The 25,240-nt window shown below is 37.9% G+C and overlaps 1 protein-coding gene across 2 annotated transcripts in view; it reads left to right on the top strand.

The window, feature by feature from the left end:
- ACSL3 (acyl-CoA synthetase long chain family member 3) overlaps nt 1-25,240 on the top strand; it is an 82,508-nt gene that overhangs the window by 16,287 nt on the left and 40,981 nt on the right. The window contains exon 2 of one of the 2 annotated variants that reach the window (XM_060016038.1): nt 5,034-5,090. The exons of the other annotated variant lie outside the window; for it this stretch is intronic. The gene's annotated coding sequence lies outside the window, so the exon portion shown is untranslated. The remainder of the gene's footprint in view (nt 1-5,033; nt 5,091-25,240) is intronic. 2 annotated transcript variants of the gene reach the window in all.

Raw genomic sequence — 25,240 nt, 5'->3', positions numbered from 1 at the left:
AAACAAACAAACAAACAAAAGCTAAGGTCATAGATACAGAGAACAGATTGGTAGCTGGCCAGAGGTAGGGGTTGGGGGAGGGAGAAATTAGCTGTTTTGGTGAAAGTTAATAATATTTATTTTTCTTAAATACTTAAAAAAAACATATACTGACATGATTACACCTTTCTGTCCCACTTAAACTCTTAATATAAATAATGATAATAATAGAGTTCTGTAGTATAATACAAGAGATATATAAGGTTTTTGTCCCCACTCTTGGCACAGAGCTCCTGAGACCCTTGGAATTTCCTGATTATTAGGAGTACCTTTTATTCATAAAAGCTCCTTTGGATCACACCCTAGTTTACGCTAATGAAGTGACTTAGGATGGAGTCCCTAGAGCATCTCAGGATGGAGCTGGTCACCAGAAGGACCAAGTGATTAGAGGTTTGAACTTTCAGCCCTACTCACCGACCTCCTGCAAGGAGTGAGGGGGCTGGAGACTGAGCTTTATAAAAACGCTTGAACAAGGGGATATTCAGTAAGCTTCCGGGACGGTGAGCATTTCTGTCCAGGTGCTGGGGAGGCGGCACACCTGGAGAGGGTTTGGAAGCTCTGCTGCATACCTTCCTCCCCATCCCTTGCCCTGTGCATCTCTTCCGTTTGTCTGTTTCTGAGTTGTATGCTTTATAATGAACTGGAAAACATAAGTAAAGAGTGTTCCTGAGTTCTTTGAGCCATCCTAGTAAGTTACTGAACCTGAGGAGGGGTTTGTGGGAATCCCTATTTATAGCCGGCCGGAGACTTGTAACTACCAAGTGGGGAACAGTCTTGTGGGACTAACCCCTTACTTAAGCTGTGGGATATAGCTCTTATGAAATAGATTACAAAACTTAGACCGATGCTGGCTTAAAAATTATCTCTAACTTTTATCAAAAGAGTGTACGCACACGGTGGAAGACTTCTTAAAGTAATTTCTTGGCAGAGTGTGTTCGTGGAATTAAATTTTCTGAGTCCGTGCGTGTCTGAAAACGTCTTTATTCTACCTGCAGTTGAACAGGAATGTAGATGGGAGTAGAGTTCTGGATTAAAATTTCCCTCAAAAGTCTGTAAGGCAGGGCTTCTCTGGTGGCGCAGTGGTTGAGAGTCCACCTGCCCATGCAGGGGACACGGGTTCGTGCCCTGGTCCGGGAGGATCCCACATGCCGCAGAGCGGCTGGGCCCGTGAGCCATGGCCGCTGAGCCTGCGCGTCCGGAGCCTGTGCTCCGCAACGGGAGAGGCCACAACAGTGAGAGGCCCACGTACCGCAAAAAAAAAAAAAAAAAAAAGTCTGAAGGCATTGTTCATAGCCTTCTAGCGTCCAGTACTGTGGAGACATCTGCTGCCAGTATGATTCTTATTCCTTTATAGGAAGGGTGGCTATACATCCTGGTTTGTCTGGAATACCTTCAAATTTATCTTATAATAGTACATGCTTTTATTCCCAAAAATATCCTTCTTTGTTGATTAATTATAGAATCACCTTATTTGCAAGTGACCTGGTTTTTGTTTTTTGGAAGCTTTTAGGGTATTCTTATACCTGGTGCTCTGAGAATTCACAAGGCTGTGTTGAGAGTTCAGTTAATTTTTTTCCCCCCATTCATCCGCTCAGTACTCAGCAGGCCCTTTCAATTTGAAGACTAGTGTTCATCAGCTCTGGGATATCTTATTGCAGAATACTTCAGTAATTTTTACCTCTTCATTCTCTTTGTTCTTTCTTTCTAAAACTCCTTTTAGTGGAACTTGGTCTTTGGGATTAATTTGACACCCAATTAGAAAAACAAAAACTTTTTAACCTCCTGTTCTCTACTTCATTGCTTTTGCTTTCCTTTCTGGGAAAATATTCCCAACCTCATTTTCTAATACATCTATTGACTTTTATTTTCAGGTGTTACTAACTTCCAAGAGCTTTTTCTTATTTTCAGTCCTTCTGTATACCATACTATTCTTGTTTCATCAACAAGATGGTCTCTTTTATCCCTCTGAGAATATTAATTGCATATGCATATTTAAAGTGTTTCCTACATTGTCTATCTCCATTTCATACCCCCCTCACACACACTTTCTGTTTTCATCTCTCACTGTGATTTTTTCCCCTCAAATATCTGGTGATCTAGAGCTTTATTTTCTGTCTGGATTTTTGGTTCTGATACATCTTCCTGTTTCTAGTTTTTTTCCATCAATACATTCTAAACATTGGCACTAGATTTAACATTATGAAACAGATCTGATTATCCCGATCACTTGCATAAAAATCTGAATGGGTCTTCAGAGATCTGGATAATGTCTAAACCACTTAGCGTGGCACACAGGGCAGTGGCAGTGAGGTACAGTGTTTTCTAGAGCTGCTGTCATGCCACAAATTTGGTGGCTTAAAACAACAGGAATTTAGTCTCATAGTTAATAGAAGCTAAAAGTTGGAATCAGCATTACTGGGCTGAAATCAAGGTGTTGCCAGGGCTGAGCTCCCTCCTTCTAGAGAAGAAGCTGTTCCCGCCTCTTCTAGCTCTTCTAGCCTCTTCAGCTTCTGGGACTGCTGCAGTCCGTTGCTCCACTCGAGGCTTCTAGGCCAGCGTCTTCAAATCTCTTTGCTTCATCTTCACTGTGTATGTCAAATCTAGTGCTTCTGTCTTACAGGGACACTTGTGATGGCATTTAGGGCCCACTGGGTAATCGACGATTGTCTCCCCATCTCAAAAGCCTTAATTTAATAACACCTGCAAAGACCCATTTTCCAAATAAGGTAACATTTACAGGTTCCAGGGATTAGGACCTGATACCTTTGAGGTCGTTAATCAGCCTACAACGAATACTTAGAGTTTTCTTAAATTGCCCTTTTCTTGAATACCTCTGCTTTTCCAAATACTATTACTGCCTGCAGTTTCTTCTCTTGCCTCCTTGGCCAAAAATGAATGCATCATTAAATCTTTGTTGCGGAGATTCAACAATTATTGAGGGTCAATTGAATACTAGGACTTGTATTATTAGAAAACAAAACAAGGTAAAGTAAACATGCACCTGTGTCAAACCTTCTCCGCGGCAAATTACTCAGAAGGGATTCACTAAGTCATAGGAATTTACACTTTTAGCTTTTGCTGCCAAAGTGCTCTCCAAAGTGGCTGCACTTCCCCTAATAATGCCAAGAGCGATCTTGTTTCCTATATCCTTGCCAATACTTGTGATTTTTTTTATTAAAAGAAATCTGATAGGGGAAAATTACATTGTTTTAACTTACATTTCCTGGATAACTAGTGATGTTGACCATTTTTTTCAAAGTTAATAGGCGTTTGGATTTTTTCTCTGAATGTACATAGCGCATTTTTTCTATTGGTTGCCTTCTATTTATAGAAATTCGACACATATGGATATGTATTGTTCATATATGTTGTTGCTGTCCTCATTTACATACTGAGTAAACTGGCACAAGAAATAAGTAAATTGATAAGGTGCCCCCCTCACTCCCCATGGACAGATGGGTAGATGAATGAAGATAGATGAATGAAGAAATGAATGAATGCGTCTAGAATCATAGCTATTAAAAAACAGAGCCGGGATTTTGGACCCACATATATCTGGTTTTAAGGCCTGTCCCTTTTAAAGTACATCTGGCTGCCTTGTAGCGAATGAGGAAATTAATAGTGAGGCAGTGGTGTGCTGAATTTTGACTCAAAATACTTAACCATTACTTACTAGCTCTGTGAGTTTGGGCTGATGTTAATATATTTTTTAAAGTAACTGTAATGATTCCTAACCTATCTGCTTTGAAGGTGATTGAGAAAATCATTGAGATGATATACAAAAGTATGGTATATACAATGAAATACTATTATAAAACTTACTAATTCTCCTTGACCATCATAACAGTGAGTGAAAAAACTCAACATACTTTATAGAAGTTTTGGATATACCTTTTTTAAAAAGGTAGACTTTATTTTTTAAGAGTAGTTTCAAGTTCACAACAAAATTGAGCAGAAGGTAGTGAGATTTCCCATGTATCCCCTGTCCTCCCATATGCACAGCCTCCCCCGGTTTCAGCGTCCTGCACCAGAGTGGTGCATTTATTACAATCGATGAACCTACACTGATGCATTGTTATCACGCACAGTCCTCAGTTTACATTAGAGGTCACTCTTGGTGTTGTACGTTCCGTGGATTTTAGCAAATATGTAATGTCGTATATCTACCATTATAGTATCGTACAGAGTAGTTCCACTGCTCTGAAAATCCTCTCTGCTCTACCTGTTCATCCCTTCTTTCTCCTTAACCCTAGGCAACATTTTGCTGTCTCAGTAGTCCCAATCCTGTCTCCGTAGCTTTGCCTTATCCAGAATGTCATATAGTTGGAATCATATAGTATGTAACCTTTCAGATTGACTTCTTTCACTTAGTAATCTGCATTTGAGTTTCCTCTATCTTTTCATGGCTTAATGGCTCATTTCTTTTTAGTGCTGAATAACATTCCATTGCCTGGATGTAGCAGTTACACATTCACTTGCTGAAGGACATCTTGGTTACTTCCAAATTTTGGCATTTACAAATAAAGCTGCTATAAACAGTTGTGTGCAGCTTTTTTGTCTAGACATACATTTTCAACTCATTTGAGTAAATACCAAGGAGATCAGTTTCCGGATCATATGGTAAGAGTCTGTTTAGTTTTGTAAGAAACTGCCCAACTGTCATCCAAAGTGGCTGCACCATTCTGCATTCCCACCAGCAGTGAAGGAGAGTTCCTGTTGCTCTGCATTCTTGTAGCATTTAGTGATGTTAGTATTTTGGATTTTGGTTATGCTAATAGGTGTGTAGTGGTATATACAACATGCTTTTTTGGTAAAAGTTTACATGATAAAATGTCATTTGCTAGTATAATAGATGATGTTTCCAGAAAAACTCAACAGAAATTTTCCCGTGAGGTTTGGAGATAGAGATATCTCCAGGAAAAGGTTGATATTTGGCTCTATGATTAACCAGATGAGGAGTAGTAATGCTTGCCTTCATGTGTTTGTTTTGACAGGTATTGAAACAAAGGCACGTATTTGAAGGCACTAGTACCTCCTACCATTGTCAACCGGTAAAATGTTTAATTTTATTTAACTACAAAGTTTCTATTATTAGACGTAAAATGTATTAAGTTAAAACCAAGTGTGGGTAAACTGTCAAAGAAAAAATTATTTTCTCTCCATTTTGTGATTGTAGAATTATGAAAGTTATGAGAAAGTAGCTTTTATACTAATTTTAATTCCATGTAAGCCCATTGGAACATTGAACCATGTTATTCAGCAATATTATTGATATTTAACCTTCCTTTCCTCAATTTGAATATCACTAAGCATCTCTGCAAAAGTTTGAACCTCAGTATCCTCTTTATTTGGCAAAGTTTAACCCTAATTAGACTGGTAGCACCATGTCAACACGTGATGGTCCTTTGAAATTTGTGTTTTATTTAAAATTTCAAACTGGACATTTTAACAGAAATTGTAGGTTGAGGACCAGTAAAACAGTGGATTTTTTGTTGTTGTTTTTTGTTTGTTTTTTAACATCTTTACTGGAGTATAACTGCTTTACAATGGTGTGTTAGTTTCTGCTGTAGAACAAAGTGAATCAGCTGTACATAAACAATATCCCTATATCTTCTCCCTCTTGCATCTCCCTCCCACCCTCCCTATCCTACCCCTCTAGGTGGACACAAAGCATCAAGCTGATCTCCTTGTGCTATGTGGCTGCTTCGCACTAGCTATCTGTTTTACGTTTGGTAGTGTATATATGTCCATGCCACTCTAGTCTCTAGGTCCATCCACCTCACTACAGGTAACTCAATTTCATTTCTGTTCATGGCTGAGTAATATTCCGTTGTATATATGTGCCGCATCTTCTTTATCCATTCATCTGTCGATGGACACTTAGGTTGCTTCCATGTCCTGGCTATTGTAAATAGAGCTGCAGTGAACATTGTGGTGCATGACTCTTTTTGAATTATGGTTTTCTCAGGGTATATGCCCAGTAGTGGGATTGCTGGGTCACATGGTAGCTCTATTTTTAGTTTTTTAAGGAACTTCCATACTGTTCTCCATAGTGGCTGTATCAGTTTACATTCCCAGCAGCAGTGCAAGAGGGTTCCCTTTTCTCCACACCCTCTCCAGCATTTATTGTTTCTAGATTTTTTGATGATGGCCATTCTGACTGGTGTGAGATATCTTATTGTAGTTTTGATTTGCATTTCTCTAATGATTAATGAAGTTGAGCACTCTTTCATGTGTTTGTTGGCAGTCTGTATATCTTCTTTGGAGAAATGTCTATTTAGGTCTTCTGCCCATTTTTGGATTGGGTTGTTTGCTGTTTTGATATTGAGCTGCATGAGCTGCTTGTAAATTTTGGAGATTAATCCTTTGTCAGCTGCTTCATTTGAAAATATTTTCTCCCATTCTGAGGGCTGTCTTTTGGTCTTGTTTATGGTTTCCTTTGCTGTGCAAAAGCTTTTAAGTTTCATTAGGTCCCATTTGTTTATTTTTGTTTTTCTTTCCATTTCTCTAGGAGGTAGGTCAAAAAGGATCTTGCTCTGATTTATGTCATAGAATGTTCTGCCTATGTTTTCTGCTAAGACTTTTATAGTGTCTGGCCTTACATTTAGGTCTTTAATCATTTTGAGTTTATTTTTGTGTATGGAGTTAGGGAGTGTTCTAATTTTATTCTTTTACATGTAGCTGTCCAGTTTTCCAAGCACTACTTATTGAAGAGGCTGTTTTTTCTCCACTGTATATTCTTGCCTCCTTTATCAAAGATAAGGTAACCATATGTGCGTGGGTTTATCTCTGGACTTTCTGTCCTGGTCCATTGATCAGTATTTCTGTTTTTGTGCCAGTACCATACTGTCTTGATTACTGTAGCTTTGTAGTATAGTCTGAAGTCAGGGAGCCTGATTCTTCCAGCTCCGTTTTTCTTTCTCAAGATGGCTTTGGCTATTCTGGGTCTTTTGTGTTTCCATACAGATTGTGAAATTATTTGTTCTAGTTCTGTGAAAAATGCCAGTGGTAGTTTGATAGGGATTGCATTGAATCTGTAGATTGCTTTGGGTAGTAGAGTCATTTTCACAATGTTGATTCTTCCAATCCAAGAACGTGGTATATCTCTCCACCTGTTTGTATCATCTTTAATTTCTTTTATCCGTGTCTTATAGTGCTCTGCATACAGGTCTTTTGTCTCCTTAGGTAGGCTTATTCTTAGGTATTTTATTCTTTTTGTTGCAGTGGTAAATGGGAGTGTTTCCTTAATTTCTGTTTCAGATTTTTCATTATTAGTGCATAGGAATGCAAGAGATTTCTGTGCATTAATTTTTTATACTGCTATTTTACCAAACTCATTGATTAGCTCTAGTAGTTTTATGGTAGCATCTTTAGGATTCTTTATGTGTAGTATCATGTCATCTGCAAACAGTGACAGCTTTACTTCTTCTTTTCCGATTTGGATTCCTCTTATTTCTTTTTCTTCTCTGATTGCTGTGGCTAAAACTTCCAAAACTATCTTGGATAAGAGTGGTGAGAGTGGGTAACCTTGTCCTGTTCCTGGTCTTAGTGGAAATGGTGTCAGTTTTTCACCATTGAGAACAATGTTGGCTGTGGGTTTGTCATATATGGCCTTTATTATGTTGAGGAAAGTTCCCTCTTTGCCTCCTTCCTGGGGAGTTTTTATCATAAATGGGTGTTGAATTTTGTTAAAAGCTTTCTCTGCATCTGTTGAGATGATCATATGGTTTTTCTCCTTCAATTTGTTAATATGGTTTATCACACTGATTGATTTGCGTATATTGAAGAATCCTTGCATCCTGGGATAAATCCCTCTTGATCATGGTGTACGATCCTCTTAATGTGCTGCTGGATTCTGTGTGCTAGTATTTTGTTGAGGATTTTTGCGTCTATGTTCATCAGTGATATTGGTCTGTAGTTTTCTTTTTTTGTGACATTTGTCTGGTTTTGGTATCAGGGTGATGGTGGCCTCGTAGAATGAGTTTGGGAGTGTTCCTCCCTCTGCTATATTTTGGAAGAGTTTGAGAAGGATAGATGTTAGCTCTTCTCTAAATGTTTGATTGAATTCGCCTATGAAGTCATCTGGTCCTGGGCTTTTGTTTGTTCGGAGATTTTTAATCACAGTCTCAGTTTCAGTGTTTGTGATTGGTCTTTTCATATTTTCTATTTCTTCCTGGTTCAGCCTGGGAAGGTTGTGCTTTTCTAAGAATTTGTCCATTTCTGCCAGGTTGTCCATTGTATTGGCATGTAGTTGCTTGTAGTAATCTCTCATGATCCTTTGTATTTCTGCAGTGTCAGTTGTTACTTCTCCTTTTTCATTTCTAATTCTTTTGATTTGAGTCTTCTCCCTTTTTTTCTTGATGAGTCTGGCTAACGGTTTATCAATTTTGTTCATCTTCTCAAAAGAACCAGCTTTTAGTTTTATTGATCTTTGCTATCGTTATCTTCATTTCTTTTTCATTTATTTCTGATCTGATCTTTATGATTTCTTTCCTTGTGCTAACTTTGGGGTTTTTTTTGTTCTTTCTCTAATTGCTTTAGCTGTAAGGTTAGGTTGTTTATTTGAGATGTTTCTTGTTTCTTGAGATAGGATTGTATTGCTGTAAATTTCCTTCTTAGAACTGCTTTTGCTGCGTCCCATAGGTTTTGGTTCGTCGTGTTTTCATTGTCATTTGTTTATAGGTATTTTTTGATTTTCTCTTTGATTTCTTCAGTGATCTCTTGGTTATTTAGTGTATTGTTTAGCCTTCATGTGTGTGTTTTTTTTTTTTTTTTTACAGATTTTTTTCCTGTAATTGATGTCTAGTCTCATAGCGTTGTGGTTGGAAAAGATACTTGATAAGATTTCAGTTTTCTTAAATTTACCAGTGCTTGATTTGTGACCCAAGATATGATCTGTCCTGGAGAATGTTCCATGAGCACTTGAGAAGAAATTGTATTCTGTTGTTTTTAGATGGAATGTCTTATAAATATCAATTAAGTCCATCGTGTTTAATGTATCATTTAAGGCTTGTGTTTCCTTATTTATTTTCATTTTGGATGATCTGTCCATGGGTGAAAGTGGGGTGTTAAAGTCCCCTACTGTGATTGTATTACTGTCGATTTCCCCTTTTATGGCTGTTAGCATTTGCCTTAAGTATTGAGGTCCTCCTGTTTGGGTGCATAAATATTTACAATTGTTATATCTTCTTCTTGGATTGATCCCTTGATCATTATGTAGTGTCCTTCTTTGTCTCTTCTAGTAGTCTTTATTTTAAAGTCTATTTTGTCTGATATGAGAATTGCTACTCCAGCTTTCTTTTGATTTCCATTTGCATGGAATATCTTTTTCCATCCCCTCACTTTCAGTCTGTACGTGTCCCTAGGTCTGCTATGGGTCTCTTGTAGACAGCATATACATGGTCTTGTTTTTGTATCCATTTAGTCAGTCTATGTCTTTTGGTTGGAGCATTTAATCCATTTACATTTAAGGTAATTATTGATATGTATGTTCCTCTTACCATTTTCTTAATTGTTTGGGTTGGTTATTGTAGGTCTTTTCCTTCTCTTGTGTTTCCTGCCTAGAGAAGTTCCTTTAGCATTTGTTGTAAAGCTGGTTTGGTGGTTCTGAATTCTCTTAGCTTTTGCTTGTCTGTAAAGGTTTTAATTTCTCTGTCGAATCTGAATGAGATTCTTGCGTGGTAGAGTGATCTTGGTTGTAGGTTTTTCTCTTTCATCAGTTTACATATGTCCTGCCATTCCCTTCTGGCTTACAGATTTTCTGCTGAAAGATCAGCTGTTAACCTTATGGGGATTCCCTTGTATGTTATTTGTTGCTTTTCTCTTGCTGCTTTTAATATTTTTTCTTGCTATTTAATTTTTCATAGTTTGATTAATATGGTCTTGGCATGTTTCTCCTTGGATTTATCCTATATGGGACTCTCTGTGCTTCTTGGACTTGATTATTTCCTTTCCCATATTAGGGAAGATTTCAACTGTAATCTCTTCATATATTTTCTCAGTCTCTTTTTTTATCTCTTCTTCTTCTGGGACTCTTGTAATTCGAATGTTGGTGCGTTTAATGTTGTCCCAGAGGTCTCTGAGACTGTCCTCAATTCTTTTCATTCTGTTTTCTTTATTACGCTCTGCAGTAGTTATTTCCAGTATTTTATCTTCCAGGTCACTTACCCATTCTTCTGCCTTAGTTATTCTGCTATTGATTCCTTCTAGAGAAATTTTAATTTCATTTATTGTGTTGTTCATCATTGTTTGTTTGCTCTTTAGTTCTTCTAGGTCCTTGTTAAATGTTTCTTATATTTTGTCCATTGTGTTTCCAAGATTTTGGATCATCGTTACTCTCATTACTCTGAATTCTTTTTCAGGTAGACTGCCTATTTTCTCTTCATTTGTTTGGTCTGGTGGGTTTTTACCTTGCTCTTCATCTGCTTTGTATTTCTCTGTTTCTCATTTTGCTTAACTTTCCTCGCTTGGGGTTTCCTTTTTGCAGGCTGCAAGTTGGTAGTTCCCGTTGTTTTTGGTGTCTGTCCCCAATGCGTAAGGTTGGTTCAGTGGGTTGTGTAGGCTTCCTGGTGGAGGAGACTGGTGCCTTTGTTCTGGTGGATGAGGCTGGATCTTGTCTTTCTGGTAGGCAGGACCATGTCTGGTGGTGTGTTTTGCGGTGTCTGTGAACTTACTGTGATCTTAGGTAGCCTCTGTGCTAATGGATGGGGCTGTGTTCCTGTCTTGCTAGTTGTTTGGCATGGAGTGTCCAGCAGTGTAGCTTGCTGGTCATTGAGCGGAGCTGGGTCTTAGCATTGAGATGGAGATTTCTGGCAGAGCTTTCGCTATTTGATGTTACGTGGAGCTCGGAGGTCTCTGGTGGACCAGTGTCCTGAACTCGGCTCTCCCACCTCAGAGGCTCAGGCTTGGCACCCAGCTGGGGCACCAAGACTCTGTCAGCCACCCGGATGAACTGTGCCCTAAAGAGCAAGCATATTTTCTACCACCTGGTTATCAGGTTTAGAAAGTGAAATGAATGCCATTGCATTGTAGGCGTTCAAAAACTCGCCTTCCGTGGATCCTCAAGTGCCGGAAGACCTGGCTTCACATGGACTGTAGACGTCGTATGCCCGCGCCTGCGCCCACTGCATCCGCATGTGTCCAGCAGTGGAGTTTTTGTTAACCTGTAGCAAGATCTTCCTGTTAATTAGTTGTCATGGGGTAAAATATAGCATAGTTTTATTCTTTACTTACTGTGACTTGTGAAGTGAATTAGAGTTTGTGAAATTTTGGGGCAAGAATTTAAGGATCATGTGTCCAGGAAGTTTTTAGCATTCTGAGAAGTGAGGGTGAAGTTCGTTAGAACCGTTATAAGGAAGAGTCTATGTTTAAGTGCTTTGCAAATATAAGAGCAATAAGCGTTTTCTCTCTTAGAATCATGATTGTTGACATTTATCTTCTGTTTCAGAAGATCATTTCAGAATCTTTGCCCACAACTGTTGAGTTTACTGATTTTACATTTTCTACTGATTTTAAGAAATTACATGAAGAATGTTTATTACTAAAAACTGTAAACAGTATAAGAGTGTGTAAGTAAAAGGAATCTTCCCTGTCCCCTGTTTCTTTTGCTAGAGGTTACCCCTTACCAATTTGGAATGTGTCCTTCTAGACTTTTTATGTGCATATCCAAGGTTACCATCTTTTAATGAAGCAGGTATGATGGAGAAAGGCAAATACCTTGCCCATTGGTGTGCCTTTGTTTTACTTTAGACATTTACCAATTTGGAATGTGTCCTTCTAGACTTTTTATGTGCATATCCAAGGTTACCATCTTTTAATGAAGCAGGTATGATGGAGAAAGGCAAATACCTTGCCCATTGGTGTGCCTTTGTTTTACTTTAGACATTTCTTTGCCTACATCTTCTTGAGCGATACACTTGGCTAAATGAAGAATGCTTTGAAGTGACTAAATATATTGGAGCACTGTTATTTTCTCTACAAATTTCTTTTAGCGAACATAAAAGGGAAATTCTTTGGAAACCCCAAACTTCAAATTTCTAGCTAAGAACAGATCAACATAGTTTAGATTTACATTGAAATTAAAATCGCAAAGTTAATTTACTGTGTACTGAACAACAGGTATTAAAGAGTAAAGCATTTATATAAATGACTGCAATTAGTGTTGCCTTTATTGAGGGTCAGCTAGATTGGGGTAGAGAAAGAAGTGGTTTTGGAAGTTTAGTCCATCTGTTTAGGGTGGGGGAGGGAAACAGTGCGTGGAGAAAAAAGTGCTGTGGCAGAGTGACAAAGGTAACTTTGTCTCTCATAATTTTGCCTAGACTTGATCAGGTATCCAAAAAGAGGAAAAGAAATTCATCATTTTATGTAGGCTAACTGTATTATGAAGTAAATAGAATTTCATGGACTATTTGAGAAATCCAGTGTCTGGAATTATAAAACTTAGAACTCCACCTCTTCACATTTGGGAACTACTCATATTCAAAAGTTTTGTGACTTAAGATATGATGTAAAAATTGACCTGATTCACTGATTGTGACCTGATTCACTGATTGTGTGCATATCCTTTGTGTAGTTGTTAGATTGAAGCATTTAAAACTCCTCAAGAAATTTGGAGAAGCAGATTTTGATTTGGGTTTTATTTTAATGCTACTTATTAGTAGTCCCCCCCAAAAATGACATGTAGAATTTAAAAGAGAATATTAACAAGTAGAATTGTATGTGAATAAATTTAGATTCATTATCATTGCTATTCAGTAGTGTTTTAAATCTATGTTACAGATCACAGCAAGTTGATTACTCTTTTTCTTGATGTTCAGTTATACTGATTAAAAAAAGGGAAATTCTATCCATGATTCTAGTGATTCATACTTAAATATTTTATAGAGTAGACAAGTTTTGATGGCCTTCAGGATTTCATCACTTACTTGGTCCAGTAGTCCATATTCAGCTGGTAGCAGAAAGTGTTACTTTGTGCGTTTAGTCGTGCAGTAGAGAGAAATTATTCAGAGTATTTTCATTTGTATTTCAGTGAAAATGATGCATGTTATAAGTTTGCGAGGAGATGGGGACAGCAGCGGTTTTGCCACTCCCTTGGTGTAACACGAAAATGTTTCTTAGAGTCAGGCCAAATACTGCTCATAGGTATTGAAGGTGGATTCCTTTTTTTAACACCTTCTGTTTTTAAAACACAATCTAGTTTTTGAACATTGATGGAAAAACTGCAGAGGCCAGAAAACTGAGCACATCGGAGAGTGGTGGAGAGGAGTGGGAAGACAACACTTTATCTTAGTAGCTTTGATTTTGAAACCTGTTTAGATAAAGCTTTATTAATGGTAAAATAATTGAAGATTTATGGAAAGAAGAAAATATTTTATGTAAATTAAACAAGGAAAAAATCATGAATAAAATACAAGTAAAAGACTATTGACTAAAGGAAGTAGTTGAATGTTTAAACCTTATTCTTAGCTATCATTCAGATAGTATAAATAATGAAGTTGATGTAATGTTGTGATACAGGTCATTCATCCAGTTCTGTGTATTTCCACAGTGTACTTATAATGTCTAATTATATATGTTATTTGCTTTTTCTTAAGTTTGATTTTAACTGGTATGCCAAAATTTAGATAAGAAGGGCTTTTGGGGTAAGGAGGTGAAAAAGGAAATATCTAAAGAATCTTACTGAACAATTTATAAATCCTTGGAATTGAAAGAACAGGTATAGAGTCAGACTGGATAGTTTTCAGTAGAATTTAGATTACAAAATTATTCTAGCATTTTATTATTTTTTTCTTTTTTACTAGAAGCATTTTAAAATTATCTTAGATTAAATTATCCTGAAAATCTTAATTTAGACACTTGAATCTCTTCATATTCCTAAAGGCTAAACTTACCTGAAGCGCTTTCTTTTCTCAGACGTGCATACTTTGCTCATTATAAGCACATTTAGTTTGCTGACATATTTCATATGTTTGGAACTATTAAGCCTTTGAATTTTCTTTAATTTTATTTTAAATTTTACTCTAGGGAAGAAAATAGGTAAGTTCAAAAGGGAAATTGTTAATACAGCTAAATGAACCTTCACTTAAAAATTAGGCCATCTGGGGAATTCCTTGGTGGTCCAGTGGTTAGGACTCTGTGCTTTCGCTGCGGAGGGCCCAGGGTCGATCCCTGGTCGGGGAACTAAGATCCCACAAGCCGCACGTTGTGGGGCCCCCGCAAAAAAAACATTAGGCCATCTGTTTACTATCCTAGGTATGGGTTCATGTAATACTATATATAGCACTTAGCTGGATTGAGTTGGAATTATAAAGACCCTCAAGTACCAACCAGCCAAGCTGATGTCATTATATAATTTAATAGTTCATGTTCTCCTGAAATGTTTATATAATTGGCCCTCATTAGCCATTTTGTGTGAGATCACTGGAATAAATAAGGAATAGTCCTAAAGGGGAAATAGTCCTATTTAATATATGTTTTAATATAGTCAAGGAATTCAATTCTTGGCCGGTTAGTACTTACTGGTAAGTATTGTTAATAATGTCAAAACAGTGCTAGTAAGTAGGTGTCCTAAGTTTGGTTTCTCTGCCCTGCCATCTGGGTAATGTAATAGTGACTAACATGCCATTCTCCCCATTCCCCTTCAATGAATCAGCCTTGAACAAAATTCTCAATGAATCAACCTTGAACCAAATTCTAATGTAAAAAGCTGTACTTTTGTATAGAGAATTTCATTATCACTTCTTTTGGATATAATAAGAGGAGGGTGTATGTCTTGGGAAGGTAAGCAGAAAGCAGAGTAGGGGTAGGCTTTCCCATAGACGAGGAGGTTGAGGCAAAATGATTCAGAACCCTGAACCTGGGGCTTGTGTACGTGTGTTTGTCTGGGCGGGAACTGTTTGGTGAACAACCACACGATAATGAGATAGATGAATGGACTCTAGAGGCACCTCTTAGTACTTCCCTTTGTGTTGCTGGGTCCAGGTATGAGGTGGTTAAGGGTGGACCTAAACCCCTGAGAGTTAGGGAAACTTGTTGAGGATCATATTCTTTAGGTGTATGGGGGCTGTGTAAGTTGAATTGGTTAAACAGAGTTGGTCCTGAGTTGTGTTCCACATGTATTCTCTACCTTTGGGACTGGAGTGGGATCCAGGGAGTGGGATTCAATAGTTCTGTGTTGTAAAATCCAAGGACTTAAAATTTTTGCATGGAGTACTAGACATGAGGAAAAAATATTAGTATATGTATTTTCTTAAACATAAATTTGTAATCCTCTAACTAAAGCTCATGGAGAGAAATTCCCAAAACTGACTGGCTAGCTAAGGCGGCTCAATGGACTAGTACCAATTCCAAATACAAGATTTGTTAAGCGTCATTATTTTTGCTTCCTATTTTATAAGGGACTTCATGGATGTATATATGGTTTCAGCTTCTTCTTACCTTTGAATCTTTATTTAATCAATAATAATAGCAGCTGAGACTTGAGTGCTTATTATGAGACAGTTGTTATATTCTTTACACGTATTAACTGTTTATGTGATACAGATATTATTCTCCACATTTTACAGATGAGGGAACTAAAGCTTAGAAAGGTAATTTACCTAAGGTGACATTTCGTCAGTAGTAGAGCAAAGTGTCAAACCCAGTGTGTTGGGACTTTCCTGGTGGCTCCGTGGTTAAGAATCCGCCTGCCAATGCAGGGGACGCGAGTTCGAGCCCTGGTCTGGGAAGATCCCACACGCCGCGAAGCAGCTAAGCCCGTGCACCACAACTACTGAGCCTGAACTCTAGAGCCCACGAGCCATAACTACTGAGCCCGTGTGCCACGACTACTGAAGCTTGTGTGCCTAGAGCCCATGCTCCGCAACAAAGAGAAGCCACCGCAATGAGAAGCCCGCGCACTGCGACAAAGAGTAGCCCCTGCTCGCCACAGCTAGAGGAAGCCCACATGCAGCAACGAAGAACGCAGCCAAAAAAAAAAAAAACAAAAACCCAGTCTTTTACTGAGAGCTTAGGCTGTGGAGCCAGAGTACAGCTGAATTGACTTCAGTACCTTCAGAATCAGGGGGGTATAAGAAATTATCAAGATAAAAATATTGATATTGGTATCCATAGTTTTGTATAAACAAATTTAAAGTGCTACTAAAACATACATTGTATTTTGTAATTTATGAAGAATGCTTTCACTTCTCTTGTTTTTTCCCCAAAGGAGTTTTGTGAGGTATTTGTTATCACCCCAGTTGTACAGTGAACCTGAAGCTTGGGGGTGTAAATTGACTTGTCCCATGTTATACAGCGAAAACGTGGGGGGCCAGCATCAAACCCACAGCGTAGCCTGAGTTCTGAAAGGAGCAGGTCTGTTGGAACAGTTTCTGTGTGCAATCAAACCAGTGTTGCAAGGAATAGAACCTTCAGTAGGTCATGTAAAAAGTATATAAGTGAAACAAGTACCTGTCTGCTTTGAAGCTCCACATGAAAAAGAACTTTGTACCCAAACCAGCTATGCTGATAATTAGCATTTACATGCCTTTGCATTTTTCCAGAGTCCCTTTTAGCTACCGCACTTTACATTTTGTACATATGGGGAAATAAGGTACAGAAAAGTTATTTCATTAATAAAAGATCAGACTTAACTAGTGGTGGAGCCCAGGCTATAATTGGTTTGCTTACTTGGTGAAATTAATTTTAGGGTGACTAGCTCATTCTGGTTTGCCTGGAACTTCCCTGGTTTTAGTACTGAAAAGTCCTGTGTACCAGGAAACCCTGAAGTCCCCGGCAAACTAGAGTGGTTGGTCATCCCAATTTTCCCACTTTGTGGTGGATTGGGGATGGGAGTAGGGTTGCCATATAAAATACCAGGCACTTAGTTAAAGCTGAATTTCAGATAAATGTTGAATAATGGTTTACTGTATGTCCCAGATATTGCATGGACATATGTACACTGAAATTTGTTGTTTAACTGAAATTCAGCTTTAACTGGGCATCTTGTATCCTTATTTGTTAAATCTGGCAACCCTAAGGAAGAGTGAAAGGACATTCTAATGGGTAAAAAGACCACTTTACTGCTTCTTTTGTGTGGACCTCAGGTTTATACATTTACCTATGTAAGGGAGCGTCATCCGGCAGTTTCCTTTTCTGGGGTACTTGACTCGTTCTTTTAGCCAAGTAGACATAGATGTGAGAGGTCAGGATGAATGTATGAAACCACATTTTGCCAATGCATTAAAACTGGTGCGTGTGTGTGTGTGTGTGTGTCTTGGTTTGAGCAGTTAGTTCTCTTTTACATGGTGGGAAACTTAACCCAGATCTGAACCCCTCTCCTCTTTGTTGGATCAGTCTGTCCAACACCAGCACAATCTCACAGATCACCCATATCATCTTTAGACTATATATATGTTAAAAAGTACTTTTGTTGTTAAGATAGTATGTTCACGTGATTCAAAATGAAAAGGAAGTAAAGGCTTTCCCTACCCCTTTCTTGCAACTCTTCTTTTTCTCACCATGGAGGCAATCTGATTAGAAAATGTTAGAATTTTTTTTTTTTGAAGTGGACCATTTTTAAAGTCTTTATTGAATTTGTTATAATATTGCTTCTGTTTTTATGGTTGGGAGGCATGTGCGATCCTAGCTCCCCGACCAGGGATTGAACCTGCACCCCTTGCATTGGAAGGCAAAGTCTCAACCACTGGACCACCAGGAAAGTCCCGAAAATGTTAGAATTTTTGAAATGGAGTTTTAGAAGTCTTCTCGTTGAGTGTTTTTTCTTTGTATGTGTATGTGCGTTTGTGTGTGTGTGTTTTTAAGCAGGGAACTCTTTCCCTACCCGTTTTCCCTTCACCCCCAAAAGGAGAGGGATGTACCTTATAAAGAAGACAGAAATGGGTTCCTCAGGGCATTTAAATCTCCAGTGTTTGATGGTTGTCAGTACTTCTAAATCAGTCTGGGAGTCCTTTACATCAATAGAATATAGGCTTGAAATAGATCTAGTTGAATTCCGTCAACATTAATGGTAAGCAAATTAGGATTTAGTGACTTGGACAAGGACTCATAGTAATTGGTTGCAGAGCTGAGACTGGTGTAGGTGTGTATTTGTGTATTCTTGTGCATGAATTTGTTTAAAATCCTTGTTCTATAACAAGCAGAAAAAGGTATAAATTTCCTTGCCTAATTTCTTTGTTTCTTGTTTAATTTTATGCCGGGACCCAGCATTTTTTATTTTTTGAAAGAACGTCTGGCTTGGACTTTATTTAGAAAAGGAAAATGGAATAAAAGTTTTCAGACATATATCTGTATTTTCAGATTGCTTTCTGTTATAGGTTATTATAAGATATTGAATGTAGTTCTTTGTGCTATACAGTAAATCCTTGTTGGTTATCTATTTTATGTATAGTACTTTGTAGCTTTTAATCCCATACTCCTAATTTTTTCTCCCCCCACTTCCCTTTTGGTAACCATAAGTTTGTTTTCTACACCTGTGAATCTGTTTCTGTTTTGTATAGATCCATTTGTATTATTATTATTATTTTTACCCTTTGATAAGGCTGAACATTTTTTTTTTTGAAGTATAGTTGGTTTTCAATGTTGTGTTAGTTTCAGGTGTACAGCACAGTGATTCAGTTTTTATATATATAAAGAATATATATATAAGAATTCATTTATGTATGTATAAAGAATATATATACTCAGTTATACATGTAAAGAGTATATATATACTTTTCCAGATTCTTTTCCTTTATAGGTTATTACAAAATATTGAGTATAGTTTCCTGTACTATACAGTTGGTCCTTGTTATCTATTTTATATATGGTAATATGTGTATGTTAATCCCAAATGCCTAATTTATCCTTTCTCCCCTTTCCCCTTTGGTAACCATAAATTTGTTTTCTGTGTCTGCAGGTCTATTTCTGTTTCGTGAATAAGCTCATTTGTGTTTTTTTTTTAAGATTCCACATATAAGTGATACCTATGATATTTGTCTTTCTCTTTTTGACTTACTCCACTAAGATATTCTCTAGATCCATCCATGTTTCTGCAAATGGCAATATTTCATTCTTTTTTATGGCTGAGTAGTATTCTATTGTGTGTGTGTGTGTGTGTGTGTGTGTGTGTGTATGTGTATATATATATATATATATATATATATATATATATATGACATATTCTTTACCCATTCTTCTGTCAGTGGACATTTAGGTTGCTTCTGTGTTTTGGCTATTGTAAATGGTGCTGCTGTGAACATTGGGGTGCATGTATCTTTTTGAATTAGAGTTTTCATCTTTTCCGGATATATGCCCAGGAGTGGAATTGCTGGATCATATTGCAGCTCTATTTTTAGTTTTTTAAGGAACCTCCATACTGTTTTCCATAATGGCTGCAACAAATTATTGATATATTCCCACTGACATTGTAGGAATATTTCACACCCTCTCCAGCATTTGTTATTTGTGGACTCTTTGATGGTAGCCATTCTGACAGGTGTGAGGTGATACCTCATTGTAGTTTTGATTTGCATTTCTCTACTAATTGGTGGTGTTGAGCATCTTTTCATGTGCCTGTTGGCCAGCTGTATGTCTTCTTTGGAGAAATGTCTTCTGCCCATTTTTTGATTGGGTTGTTTGGGGTTTTTTTGTATTGCGCTTTATGAGCTGTTTGTATAGCTGTTTGTATATTTTGGATATTAACACCTTGTCAGTCTCATCGTTGCAAATATCTTCTCCCATTCTGTAGGTTATCTTTTTATTTATGGTTTCCTTTGCTGTGTGAAAGTAACTAGATTCCATTTGTTTATTTTTGCTTTTATTTCATTTGCCTTGAGAGACTGGTTAATTTATTCCTAGGTTTTTTTTTTTGACACAATTTTAAATAAGAAATTTTTTTTAACTGCTTTTCAGTTTTTAATTTATATTTATGGCAAAGACTTGAATTTTCCTCCCTCCTTTCTTCCTCCCTTTCTCCCCTTTTCTCTTTCTTTCCTTCCCTTTCTTCCTCCCTCCCTTCCAATATATGTCTTTAGGGTCAAAATCTTATTTTCTGAGGTTAGAATAAATATAAGCCTCATAGTTTTCTTGAAGAGACCAAACTATTATTTCCTCATCACATTTCCTAGTTGCGAATTGAAAGTTCATTTAATCCAGATGGTAATATGACTCATCCCTCTAAAAATGTCTTTAATAGACTTTCTGGCCCAGAATTTCTTGAGCTTTTTAATTTGTTGTATTAAGGAAGTAGTTAACATGGATCAGTGGGCTCAATTTTCAGCTGTACAGTCTAATTTCATTCATAGAATAGTAATAGCTGTGAGGTCAGAGTTCAAATTTTTAAATTTGTGAAAGATTGTATTAATATTTGAAGTTTTAAAAAGGAAAAATCTTTTTCAGTAAAGGAAGAGTGAGAACCAATGCAGTACTGAGTCAACATAGTAAATTAGCTTATATGTTGATATTTGTAAGAATTAAAAAAAACTTTCCTACAGTTAGGGTCTGGGTGTTTTTTGTTTGTTTTTTTGCAGCAGTGCACACAGTCAATGAATGTTTTAAAACCATTCTCCTGAAGCAGATGTGTATTTTTCATATTAGGATCTTAGCATTGGGAGGCAGAGAAGCAAACATGTTCATCAGAGCCAGGGTCCCGCCTCTAAAATTCTTTTCTGATAGCAAATCATAATTGCTGGCTGCATTTTCTATGACGATTCAGTAAAGTCTAGTTTTGGGAAGGAAGTCTTTCTTTCTGCCCTTCTTGACCCCAGTTTCTTATTTCAAAATAAGTAATTTGGATAATTTATCAGGACTCTTGGTTTCTGTAGAATGTATGTGACTGTGACTATTGTGGAAGGGAGAATCTATAAGTAGTGAAGGGCTTTTTATCTTTTTTTCCACCCCCTTTTTTAAAAGAGTTTAGGGTGTGTGGGAAATTAAAAAGTTTGGGTTGGCTTTGGAGTCAAACATGTTGGTTAAAATTTCACCTCATCTGTTAGATGTGTCTTTGGGCACGATCTGTTTGAAAGTGGGTTTTTGTGACAATTAAATGAGATGATATGAAGCTCCCTACATAGTACTTGATTGCTTGGTTCTCAGAATTGCTTCCCATTTATTACAAGCCTGGTGAAAAATTCTAGTTATGCTTTACGCCAGCAAATGCAGATTTCTTGGTATTCATCGCTGTGCAATCCACTTATACCTCATTAGAAAATGCTAAGCTGTATTTTTTTCCAGATGTGAGTAGTTATATAGTATTGATGCATGTTTGGGTGTGTAGGCTACAAGGAAAATATAGAGGAGGAAATAGGACTGGGTGGTGGGTAAGGTTAAGCAAGAAATAAATTGTCTGTGGGCATCAGGATGCCTCCTCTGGAGCATTGTTTTGTCACCTCCTCTCGTTTTTTGGGTCACTTCCTCTGCCCTCAGTGAATTTGTAGGAGAATTTCCAAGTTAGGGGTTCTTCCCCTGCTCTGGAAGTTGAACTTTCAGGTGGCTTTTCTTGGTGGGGGTGAGTGTGGAAGCGTAAAGGACTCTGTTGGCAGAGGGAATATAATTGTGTTAATTGACCTCTCCCCTCCTGTAGATATTGCAGATGTCTTAGATTCAGAGTGACTCCCATTTCCATTGTTCAGTCTTCCAACTTGTGGAGGTTGATGGATTGAGACACTGCTGTGTTGCATCTCTCCTGAGCCTATGACCTTCTTGCAGATGAACCAGATCTAAGCAGGTAGAACCATGGAATATGATAGTATGAACTTGATCCCTTTGGCAGCCTATACCCCGACCCCCCCCTCCATAAATTCAGGCATTTATATTTTTTTCCCTGTTACTAAAACATGTTGTCTCTGGAAGCTGTTCATATGAGAATTTGTAGCTTTTTTTTGGGGGGGGGGCAGCATTTAAAGAAAAGTGGGGACTTAATATAGGTTGTATGACTATGATATTACTGATACCCCTTGGTAGCAATTTAAAACATAAAATTTTATCTTAACATCAGAATTTCATACACTCCTGAAGCATATTATTTGAAGGTGGTTATTAATCTCCATTACTTTATGCACAGTCATTTTCATAACCCCAACTTCTGTCTTCAGTGTTCTGACAGTTACCCACAATCCTGTCTGCCCTCCTTCCTCGTCCTCCACTCTCTCCAAGTCTCCCGTGTTCTTCTTCTCAAATAATAGAGGCCACACTTGGAGAGATTTTTCTTAAACTTCATCATTATGATTTTAAACAAAAGCTAAATAAAATTATATGAGATCTGAAAAACTTATTTTGATGTAATACAATTGACCATTTACATAAAATGTTTTAAAAACATATTTCAGGTGTTTGAACCTAGCTAGTTGTAATCACACAGTTTCACATTTAAAGATTTAGTGTTGGCTAATCTAGCATTGTGTAAATAATGATGGGTCATTTTCTTTTAGTGTTAAACTTGACTCATTTTGTTATTTTAATTAGCAGTTCTGAGAGCATTGGAAAGGTGGAAGTTATCATGGTCTTCAAAGATTAATGTACTTTGACCAATTATAGCTGCCTTTAAATTTTTTTAGAATTAACAAGATATGTGGAAGTCCCTCCAGGTTAATTGCAGGTACATATAACTTGTTTGTGATGGCCGCATAATTGTCCACAAATAATCGTCCATAATTGTTTGTAATGGCTGTATAAGTTCTTTAGCCATTCTTTGATTTTAGATTTTCTGATTTTAATTGTTAAAATTTTCCACAATTTTCTGATCTAGTAGGATTTATTCAGCAATTCAAGAATTAGGCAGCATCCAATCTAGCAGACAGAAAGGAGCTCCAAAGAGCTGTATAAAGCAAGAGGTTTTTGTAGATCACAATGAGCAGGAAAAAGGAAGTTATACTGGGCATTTGCTGATTGGTTAAAGCAGGCTTATTTTCCTTTACATGGTGCAAAGGGTGGTATTGGAACTGGGTCAGGTAACTTGTGCTGAGCAGGCCAGACTGATTGGTTGACCTATGCCTGCCTTTTCTGGGAGAGCTGAGCATAGAAACTTAGCTAAGTTTTGCTTTGCTGACGGGCTTAGCATGAGCGACTCCATCTTGGGCCTAATCTGATTAACAGTTTTTTTGCCTTTGAAACAGTACTACCACATCCTCCAAGCTGTGCCTTGAGACTGTACTACTTACCATACATAATTCCTTTTTGTTACAGTCATCTATCCCCTTATTCCTTAAATATTAGAACCTCAGGCTTCCTATGACTCTACTGCTATCCTATCATGATTCTTAGCGTTTTCAATCCTTCCAATACCACAGCCTTTCATTTCCTTAACCTCCTGTCCTTAAATGATCTCATATTCCAGTCTGCCTCTGCTTTCCCTTTCTCTGTTACTATAATCTAGACCTCCCCGTGATGGATAACCGTACGGCCTCAGCAGTCTCAACTTCAGACATTCTGCACAGACCATTACCTCCTGTGGTTCCAACTCACACCCTTGTAGCGCCTCACCTCCAAGAGTTCTATGACTAATTCCACTGATCTGTTTCCTCATAAATGCTTTCCCTCCTCGTGGCCTTCCTTTCTCAAGTTAAAATTGCCTTATCAGTCATTATACTGACTGCCTTGGAAACAGACTTAGTTTACTTATCTTTCCTTTCTTTACCCCTGTTTTGTTCTGGAACTTGCCTGATGAAATCCCATCCTTGGTTAATCTAGCTCTCCCTGATCCGTATTTATGCTCTGTCCACTGACCTTGGCTGGGAAGCACACAGCCAGCTTGATTGGTCTCCCTTCACATCCATGGCGGCTGACCTCAGGTGGGCCTTTCGAGCTGCCAGGCGATCCTGCTCTGTCCCGTGCTCCATTCACCCTCCTGCTTTCCTAGATGACTACTTTATACTTAATTTTTTTAAACTTTTTATTTTATATCGGAGTATAGCTGATTAACAGTGTTGTGATAGTTTTAGGTGCACAGCAAAGCAACTCAGCCATACATATACATGTATCCATTCTCCCCCAAATCTTTCTCCTTAATTTTTTAATACTTTCCTTTCTTCCTCCCTCTCAGCCAGTGATTTTTTTCTTCCTGTTACTCTGATAACATAGAAGCACCCAGAAGAGGATCTTCCACCAGCTCCTGTTAGCATTTCTACCCACTCACATGCATCTGCCTCCCTGTTCCTATCTAAGGCCAACCTCTTCCACTTGGGTACCATGCTCACCCTCTCCTACCCGAGGATGTCACTCTCTTCTGCACACAGTTGACTCTTGGTATCGGTGGGTTCTGTATCCATGGGTACAGAGAGCTGACTGTACTGTGCCGTTTTATGTAGAGGACTGGAGCATCCCACGGGGTCATGGAAACGGTCCTCTGAGGTTTCTGAGGAATGAGTGTAGTCCTTTCCTCTTTTGGGTCATAGCTATCACTATGCAGACAAGCTATACTATCTCCTATTTTTATTTTTTTGACCGCCACGTGTGGCTTGTGGGATCTTAGTTCCCTGACCAGAGATCGAGCCCGGGCTCTGCAGTGAAAGCTCCAAGTCCTAACCACTGGACTGCCAGGGAATTCCTGTTATCTCTTATTTTTGAAACAAAAGGAACCGCTTTGTCCTGTCCTATTACTTATTTCTCTACTCCTCTTCCTAGAGCTCTCTTCCTGTTCTTTCTCGAACTCTCTCCAGTTGGGCTTTGATCTTTAACCACAGTTCTTTTCAAGGTCAGTAGTGACCTTCATGTTGTTAAATCCAGTGTCTGATTCCCAGTCCTCATTTTTTTTTTATTTTTAAAAAATTGTAGTAAAATATACATAACAAAATGTACCATTGTAATCATCTTCGAGTGTATAGTAGGCATAAGTATATTCACATTGTTCTGCCCCCATCACCATCAGCCGTTCCCCAGAACTTCCCCATCGTTCCCAACTCTGTACCCATAAAACATAATTTTCCATTCCCCTGCCCCCTCAGCCCCTGGCAACCACCATTCTCCTTTGTCTCTTATGAATTTGCCTATTTTAGGTATGTCATGTAAGTGGAATCAAATATTTGTCTTTTTGTGTCTGCCTTATTTCACTTAGTGTAATGTTTTCAGGGTTCATACATGTAGCATGTCTCAGAACTTCATTCGTTCTTTAAGGTTGAATAATACTCCATTGTATGGCTGCCACATTTTGTTTATACATGTATGCGTCATGGATATTTGGGTTGTTTCTGTCTTTCGGCTGTTACGAATAACGCTGCTATGAACTTTGGTG

This window comes from Delphinus delphis, chromosome 7 (genome assembly GCF_949987515.2).
Source record: "Delphinus delphis chromosome 7, mDelDel1.2, whole genome shotgun sequence".
Classification (NCBI taxonomy): Eukaryota; Metazoa; Chordata; class Mammalia; order Artiodactyla; family Delphinidae; genus Delphinus; species Delphinus delphis.
The sequence above is the reverse complement of the archived record's forward strand: the minus strand, read 5'-3'. Positions and strand labels throughout refer to the sequence as shown.